Source organism: Pipistrellus hanaki (genome assembly GCF_964339955.1).
Source record: "Pipistrellus hanaki genome assembly, chromosome: 15".
Classification (NCBI taxonomy): domain Eukaryota; kingdom Metazoa; phylum Chordata; class Mammalia; order Chiroptera; family Vespertilionidae; genus Pipistrellus; species Pipistrellus hanaki.
This window is the reverse complement of record NC_140517.1, coordinates 12861656-12871267: the sequence shown is the minus strand read 5'-3', so window position 1 is coordinate 12871267 and position 9612 is coordinate 12861656.

The following is a 9612-nucleotide window of genomic DNA, read 5'->3' as shown; positions in this document are numbered from 1 at the left end:
TCTTATAATTCAGAGTTACCTTCAGGATTTTTAAAAATGTATTGCATTAATTTTACCTGTATCCTAATACTATAACTTTTAGTGAATTCCCATTCTGAATCTAGGCTCATACATATGATTTGCTTTCGCCAACTGGATTTTATTAGCAAGCATAAGACAAGCAGAAGCTTGAAAAGTGTGCACATGTGTTCTCTTTCTCCCTTTTGTAGGACTGGGCTTGCTTCTTCTTGAATCCTTGCCACAACTATGAGACTACGGCTAGAATGCTAAAGGTATGTGAAGGATATATGGAAAAGAGCCCAGTGTCCCAGCCAAGGCCAGTGTATTCTGAAGCGAGCCATAGTATTCTGGCAACCAATTTCAAATGTATGAACAAGCCCAGCTAATCTACCTCCCCTCCCCAAAAAAATGTCCCAAATAATCACAACTACTCTTTGCGCTCATGGTCCCATGAGAAGTAATAAAATATTTTTAAGCCATTCTGGTTGGGTGGTTTGTTATATATGATTATTTTAGCAGTGGATAATCAATCTTCCTTGAATGGGAAGTCTATATTGGTCAACTCAATAGAGACCGCTGATGCACTGGATTATTTTGTTACTATAAAGCAAACAGTACTGGAGATCTAGGATACTGAAGTCAGAAAATTAGAAATATTCACATCTGGAACTGATACAGATACATCAAAAGTGTATTCAAAGAATATGTTATCTTCTTAAATGTTCTGTGAATGTTTTTAATTTTCAAGATAGTTTTCTATAGCTTATTAGATATTTACAACTCCTCTCATAAGTAATGTAAACTCTTTACCTATTATTTGTTTTTATGTTTCATAAAACACTGATATTGTAACCCTTTATATAATACACCGCAGAGATAATTTATTTTGTGTTTAAGGTATATATTTGGCTTAAAAACCCACACAGAACTATAACCATCTTGCACAAATTTATGTTAAGACAAAACTGTTGGATAACTCTAATTTCTCATAAGATAAAAACCATGTGAAATCATTTTAAGTCATTACTAAAACACAATATATTGGTGAAAAGTCAAGATAAGAATACAAGAAGATACAATAAAATGCTTTAAAAACAAGCAAAAAATATCCAAAGCTTGTGATTGAGCTATTTAGCTATTTTTAACGATGGTGAACAGTAAATACATGACCAGAAATATAAAATATTAACATCAAAGTGAATTATAGAAAAGCTCAGAAAGTACTAATGGCCTAAAGGAATGTAGTAAGGCATTTAACAGACTATGAAATTCACAAGAGAACATGACAAGAATCTAATGTGCAAAACAATAAAAGCCAATTTTATGTTTGTTTAACCTACTGAAAAATTCTCTGTAGTCTGAGTGTAAGACTTTAGCAAGGAAAGTATAATTAAGATATGGTAATATTGGACAAGAAAACAGAAAGGCCTAAGGATGTGGAAATGTCTTCCATCTCACTCAGGTGGGTAGTAGCTGAACTGACAAAAGAAGGTTTCCAGGGGTGGTGTGGAGGAACGACAGAAGTCCCAAAAAGTGTTTATGCTTTTAGAGAACCGTAAATCAAAAAGCTTGGAGGAGTTTCTGTTAATGGAAGCATCTCATAGACCTTTGTCCTGGTCTGCATGCCAAGAACAGGAACATCTATTTCAGGGAAATTCTGTGAGCAGAATTCAAGGAAGTCAACAAGTCTAGTGCAGATGGATCTGACAGCAGTTTCAAATAGAAATTTCATAATGGACTAAAAACAAACAAACAAACAAAAAAAAAACTATAATGTTTCAGTGCAAAAGCACCACATTTCAAATAGGAAATCTCAAGTTTCCAAAGCTGGCTCTCCCACTTCATAAGCTGTGAGAATTTGGGCAATTTTGTTTACCCAAAGTCTCAGTTTTTTTAATAAAGAAAATAGTGATAATAATATCCTCCTCACAGAGTTATTGTAAGGACTTGATCACATAAATAAAGAACTATATTTTGTCCTGAACACTTAAGAAGGCTTAACTAAACAATTATACTAAGAATAATCAGGATCTTTTCCAGAAAATGCTGGCAGAAACTGGCAAGTGGATGTAAGATTGTTCTAATAAAGGGAACTGATAATACATGAGAAAAATCTAATTTATAAAATTTAGTAGCGCTAAATTAAAGTGAGTAATGAGGCTGTGGTAAGTATTCTCCAAAGGTGGCCACCATCAGTCCTTTCCCTCCCCATATGAGCAAGCCACTCCCATAAAGAAGTAGAGTCCACTTCCCTTTCTTGAATTTGGGTTGGTTTTGTAACTTTGGTGGAATTGACACTGTGCCATATCCAATCCTAGCCTATAAGCTTGGAGACTGCTGCTTTCCTTCTTGAAGTCAGTTGTGGTGTAAGAAGTCTGACTAACCTGAGACCACCATGCAGTATGGAGGCCTAAGCCAGCCACAGGAAAAGAACATGGGAGACCCAAAGTATAAAACATTTGAGTAAAGCTTTCTTGAAACTACCAGCCCAGCCAGCAGAATCATGAAGGAGGGGGGGAAATCTTTTCTTTTCTTTGTGGTTTTTTTGTTGTTGTTGTGTTGTTATTGTTTGTTTTTTGTTTGTATCTTGTTTTTAGTTTTGGACTATACATAACTGAATCAGAATCTAAAGTTGCCAACCGCTGACTGTATTTATCTGTAGCCTGGGACTGTCAGAAGCTGCACAACAAATTTCCTCTCTTAATAAATTTTTATTGAGGTGTATGCACTAGGAGTTTCAGAAAATGCTGAAAATGAGCCTCATGCACAGAAGTAAAAGATATAGAGAGCTGTAATTTTATAAACATTCTCTTTGCAAGACAACCCCAGATTCACTGGGTAAGAGCTACAAAAAGGGACCCAGCCAGTGAAAGTAGCAGGGAATACCTCTGGTAGAGGGGTGATGATCATCCTATATAATAAAAAGGCAATATGCAAATTGACCGTCACTCCAACACCCAAATGGCCACCCCCATGTGGACACAAGATAGCCACCATAAGATGGCCAGCCAGAGAGGACAGTTGTGGGCGATCAGACCAGCAGGGGAGGGCAGTTAGGGGTGACTGGGCTGGCAGAGGAGAGCAGGTGGGGGCGATAAGGCCTGCAGGGGAGAATAGTTGAGGGGGGCACAGGCCTGCAGGGGAAGGGCAGTGGGAGGAACCAGGCTTGCAGGAAAGGGCAGTTGGGGGAGACACAGGCCTGCAGGGGAGGGCAGTTAGGGGCAATCGGGCCGGCAGGGGAGCAATTAGACATCAATGAGGCTGGCAGTGGAGTGGTTAGAGGCAATCAAGCAGGCAGGCAGGAGAGCAGTTAGGAGCAAGCAGTCCTGGATTGCCTCAAGGGGTCCCAGATTAGAGAGGGTGCAGGCTGGGCTGAGGGATACACACACACACACACACACACACACACACACACACACACACAAATTTCGTGCACCAGGCCTCTGGTCTATGGATAAAATGCTTTTTTTTAAAACTTTTTCTAACAAAGTCCAATGAAAAACAACTTGTAACTTATATGTCATTACAGGAAACCTGAATTTATTACCAAAAGTCATTTTGCTAATATTTTTTCTTTCCCTACATAGAACTGATACTTAAGAAAACAACCACAATCAGCCTTTTCAAATTCATAACCTCAATGGGATTTGATTTATGGTTTTTCAGAACCTTATGGAGTCACAGTTTTTCCCCCTTTTGGAAATAATAAATTGATTATCCTAACTAGTGGCCAATGCCTTGATGCCAGATGATAGTCTAAAAACAAGATAATTTAATAAACAGAGTCCTTGAAATGCTTAGTCTTCTTCTTTCCTTTCAGTAAAATCCTTTCTTAATCTTTAAAGTATGGCTATCTTATTATCACCTTCAACTGATTCTAGAATTTTAAGGAAAAAAAGTTTCCAACCTCTTCCCACAAATTTTCTCCTTAACGCATTTCCCACACACTGTGGCAGGAGATGGCATGCAGAATAATTCTGGGCATAAAAGCTTTTTAGGCCTTTAATAACATGAACTCACCTCAATTAATTAGGTAAAATATTTCTCTAATTTGCTGACAGTGACCATATTCTTAATGGCCTTCAATGAAGTCACCACAGCTTTCACTCTCCATTATTTCAAGACAGTTATTTACTGGTTTATTCCTTTTATTCCACCATTTATCTTCATAAAATAAAATAATTTCTAAGATTAAATAATTTTTAAATAGCAGTTTCAAATAGCAAGGCCAGGAAGACTTAACTTTTGATCTCACTATGGTCTGTTTTGACATCCAAAGTCACATTAATTTTTAAATACATCTTCCAAAGAGAATGAAAGGAACAGGCTTGGATTTTTTTATAAAAGAAGGGGGGGAAAAACAAAAGCAAATAAAAAGAGAACCTTTAATTATGCACCCATCACATCCGGAGCTGTGGGAATATAAAGATAAATCAGCCCAACTCTTGCCCTGGCCAGTGTGGCTCAGTTAGAGCATCATCTCATAAACCAAAAGATCCCAGGTTCAATTCCCTGTCATGGTACATACCTAGGTTGCAGGTTCATCTGTTAGGGTGCGTATGAGAGGCAACCAGTCAATATTTCTCTCCCTCCCTTCCTCTATCTAAAATCAATCAACATATCCTTCAGTAATGTTGGATATCCACATCATATTCACTATGATGTGGATATCCAAAATATCCACATCATAGCCTGGCTGCTATGGCTCAGTGGTTGAGTACCGACCTATGAACTAGGAGGTCACGGTTCGATTCTGGGTTATGGCCTCGATCTCCACTGCGGGGAGTACAGGAGGCAGCCAATCAATGGTTCTCTTTCATCACTGATGTTTCTACTCCCGCGCCCCCTCCCTTCCTCTGTGAGATCAATACTTGTATTTTTCAAAAACACAGTCCTAACTCCTAAGAAGTTCATGGGTTATTAGAGACATAGACACTGATGGCAAACTAGAGACTACATCTTGGGAAGAGAAATAGAATGATGTGATACAAATGAAGGAAATGAAGTGTCAGGGTAAGGAGGAAAGGATTCTGAGGCAGTAAATTTTATTAGGGCCTCAGTTTACTAGATGGTGAGAAAGAAGCAGGACAAGTAGAGAATAAGGCACATTTCAGACAGGAAAAGCCCCAAAACAGACACCTGGAAGCAATAGGCATCAAGAAATATTGAGAACAGGTACAATGAGTAGGTTTGGGAAGAGAGGCTATATTCCTACAAGCTGTCATAACAAAATACCACAAAGTTAGTGCCTTAAAATAACAGAAATTATTCTCTCACGGTTCTGGAGGCCAAAAGTTGGAAGTCAAGTTGTCAACAAGGTTTGTTCCTCAGGAGGCCCTAAGGGAAAGTCTATGTGCCTCTCTCCTAACTTCTGATGGTTGCTGCAATCCTTGGGACCTTCAGGTCTAGAGGTCCCTGAAGTTGCTACCATGACAATCCATTTCAGGGACCACAGAGGCTTAGCGTGGAGACATGGCAGGGAGGAGAACACAGAAGAGGGAGCAGAACTGAAAATCGAGGAGTGAAACAGTGGGATGGATGTTGGTGTAAGGGATTGAAGAGTGAACATGAAGTAGGTTTTCAGACTGAGCAATTGGGTGGATACTGATACCGCTAAAGGTAAGAAGGAATAATGAAAGAGATGTGTGAGAGAAGATAATTGGTTTAGTTTGGAGTAGTGCCCAACCTGTTAGAAATGACCAGGAAAAACCCTGATCCTGAGACAATGATAGCCGAAGCCCTGGATATGGATCCCCTCAGACAGCAATTTCAGGAAGAATAAGAAGACTCCCTGGGGAAGAAAACTTGTAATTACTAGCTTTACAGAAAGATGCGAGTTACAGGACATATGAAGGTGAGTGGTCAGAAAGGAAGAGGACCTGGAGAACAAGGCTACAGAGGCCAAAAGCACAAACATCTCTAAGAAGGGGGTGAGAACCCGCATAAAATAGAGCCAAGAAGTAAAGGAGGATAAAGAATTGGAAGGAGCCCTGGGATGTAGCCAGCAGACCCTTTGAGAAGGGCCACATTCAGGAGAATACAATGTCGAAGCCAGAGCAAAGTGAATGTGGTGGGCACAGGCAACTGTTCCAAGAAATTTTGCAGTAAAAAGGGAGAAAATAGAGCAGTACCTTCATTGGGAATGGCATTGTTTGTTAGTTATATTTTTTTAATATATTTTATTGATTGTTTACAGAGAGGAAGGGAGAGCGATAGAGAGCTAGAAACGTCGATGAGAGAGAAACATCGACCAGCTGCCTCGCACACCCCCCACCAGGGATGTGCCCGCAACCAAGGTACATGCCCTTGACCGGAACCTGGGACCCTTCAGTCCGCAGACCGACGCTCTACCGCTGAGCCAAACCGGTTTCGGCTGTTAGTTATATTTTTAACTTAGGGTGAGAGCAAGAGGGAAAGAGCCATAAAAATGGGAGACTGAAAGCAAGGGAGAAGGAAAGAGATCAATTTCTGGGAAAAAGATCCCAAGAATGTAAAAGAGGATGAGTGGAAGGTTGAAGCAGCAGGTAATGGGGTGACTAAAGATAAAACAGGCAGGTGAGTAAGGCTGAAGGGCCCTGGGTATAATTATAACTGCCAACATTCATTCAGCACAAAAGCTCTCAACAACTCTGACAACTACCAAGTAGCAACTGTTACTTGCTGTCTACAGCTGGGGAATCTGAGGTGATGAGATTTGCTAAAGTTAGTACACTGTCCATAAGAGATGGAATCATGGAGAGGAGAGTTGAAGGCGTGAAATAAAAGGTGGAGAATGTTACATGCAAAGTATAAATTGCTGTTGCTTCCTGAATGGGGAGACAAACCATACCAAATATGATTAAATTCCATTTCCTGCTCTAGACTGTAGAGGTCAGACATGATAGCAAAGTTTCTGTGATTAACTCACCACAACCTGTTTGGATGACCAGGGGAAACTGTTAAGTCTTTAAAATGGGTTAGATATGCCACGGCCCTTGCTCCAAGGGAGCCTTGGGCTAGATTCAAGAATGGGAGAGAAGTTTCCCTAATGCCAGTGACTTTAACCCATTCACGTGTCATTTCTCAATAACTTGTAAAACTCACCATCTTCCTATCACGTTGCTCTTAATCTGAGGGAGGGAAATTGATTGCATCTAAATTTATTCTGCTGGTTAAGAGATCCGGAGGCAACTGCTAATTTACATTTTTATCACTGCCTTTTAAACTTGATTTAAACATGTTCTGTCTATTGGTCCATTGTTTTAAGAAACTCATCTAGCTTCCTGGTTTTTAATCAATCTTTTTTTGTTTAATACCCATCATTTCTCATGGACTTCTGAAGCATCCTGCTTTGTGCCTGTGAGAAGTTTGAGGGTGAGATTTATTTTCCCTTGCAGGTTTTATTCTCTGCAGCTAAAGACATCAAGGAAGTTTTAACTTTGTATTTCCATGAGGCTTCTTTCTAGGGCTGACAACACAGCAGTTAGTATGGTTACAAGTTCAGAATTTGTGGTTCTTTCTAAAAACACAATTTCCAGATCAACAATTACCTGAAAGAAGAATTCCAATGGAAACATAAAGCCATAAAATTGAATGCTACAACATGGATGAACCTTGAAGACATGCTAGGTGGAAAAAAAGTAACAAAGTCCATATGTTATATAATTACATTTGTATAAATTTTACACAAGAGGCAAATTTATAGAGACAAAAAGTAGATCTGTGTTTGCCAGGGGCTGTGAAAAAAAGAAAATTGGGAGTGAATGCGAATGGGTACAATGTTTCTTTCTGGAATGATGAAAATGTTCTAGAATTCATGATGACGGTTGCATAAGTCCATACTAAAATAAAAACCAAACACACATACTAAACTGTACACTTAGTACACTTTAGTTTTGAATATACTAAAAAAAAAAAAGACACTGAACTGTACACTTTTTAAAGGGGTAAATTTTACAGTATCCAAATCATATTTCAATTAAAAGGAAGGAAAGAAACAAAGAGGAAGAGAGGAAAGAAAAGAAAGGAGGAAACAGAGAAAGGAGCCACTGTCTGAGCTGGGGCAGGAACTAAGGGGTGAAGTACTTTTCCAGGACCCAGGAGCCAGGACCCCAGCAGAAATGGGGGCCAGGACAGAAGGGACTATTGGGTGGAAGCTGGAACCAGGGAGGAGACCCAGATATACATCCTGAAGCAGAGGAGACAGTAAGACAGAAGCCGTGGCTTCTCCCTTCTTACTACTCATCATTCTCTTACCATTAGCCAAACCTATCTGGAAAATAGTTAGCAAGGGAACCTGAGAACCTGAGAAACACCTTACCAGGTTCAGGAGCCAGGCCCCGAGCGGAAACTGGGGCCGGTGCACAATCAGCCATATAATACAAAGAGCAGGAAAGGGCAGGGAATGTGTAGGGAATGTGTACGATAACAAATAGGCAAATACCTTGCATAGGACCTCATTGCTTTAAACATGAAACTCTTCCCAGTTAAGATTGTTAATACAACCTGGCCAACAGGACAAGTAGTAGTATTTGTGAAAACCTAACACAAGCTTTTAATGAATGTGCTTTTCTCCCCTGAAATAATGGAGGAGGGAAGGAACAATTATTTCAGTAGCAGTTACATTAAAATGGAAAAGCAAGTGTTATCTTACACCTCAAGTCATTCTCACCTGGCCTTACATTCTACATATATTACTGAACATCCTAGGCACACATAGTTCAAGTGACACTATCCTGGCCCTCAGGAGATCATTAAGGAATACTCAGTTTATGAAAAAAAAAAAAAAAAAAAAAAGAAAGAAAAATATTAACCAGGCCTGGAAACTCAAGCATCATAACAGAATGGGAAGTATTTAATATGTAAATTTTAGTAGTGCCTCCTTATAAAATATCTCAAAGAGCTTAAAACTGGAGAGGCAGCCTTTGGAAGGTTGCCAAAGAAACCTCCATTCTCACAGAGCTTCAATCTATCTGAACACATTACCTCGGGCACACTGCAGTCTTCTTAAACTATGTTCCCACACACCTATTTCCACCATAATTGCTGTTCACTTTGGTATACTGCGAGGAATATCCGCTAAAACACAGAACAGAACTTACAACTTGAATTTCTCAATGAGAACAACTAGGAGCAGGGATTGGGGCGGAGTGCGGGGGGAGGGGGTGGGAGGAGGGAACAAAGTCAAACTGAGACTGGCCCACGTTTCTATAAACCCTTTAGGACATTTAAAATTTCCAAGCAGATCTGGGGAGGGTAGATATGTATGGGGGGGGGGGGGAGGGCAATGGTAAAATATGTATACAGATAATAATTTAATTAAAAAAAACAAAATAATAATAATAAATAATAATAAAAAAATAAAATTTTCAAACAGATATGGCTTTTACCAATTCTTGATACTCAGATGGCAGTTATTATTCTGACTCTGTGAGCTGTTGAATCTTGCTGTTAATTTCACCCCTAGAAATAATGTTGGAGAAGAACTGACTCTCAGAGGCACTATTATGAACTGAGGATAGATTCCTGCTGAGCATATGAAGGCTTTAATCTAGAATATATGTCACAGTACCTTAAAGAAATTCTAAAACACAATTATTAAAGATGCCTTTCTTTAAAAAAAAAAAAAAAAAG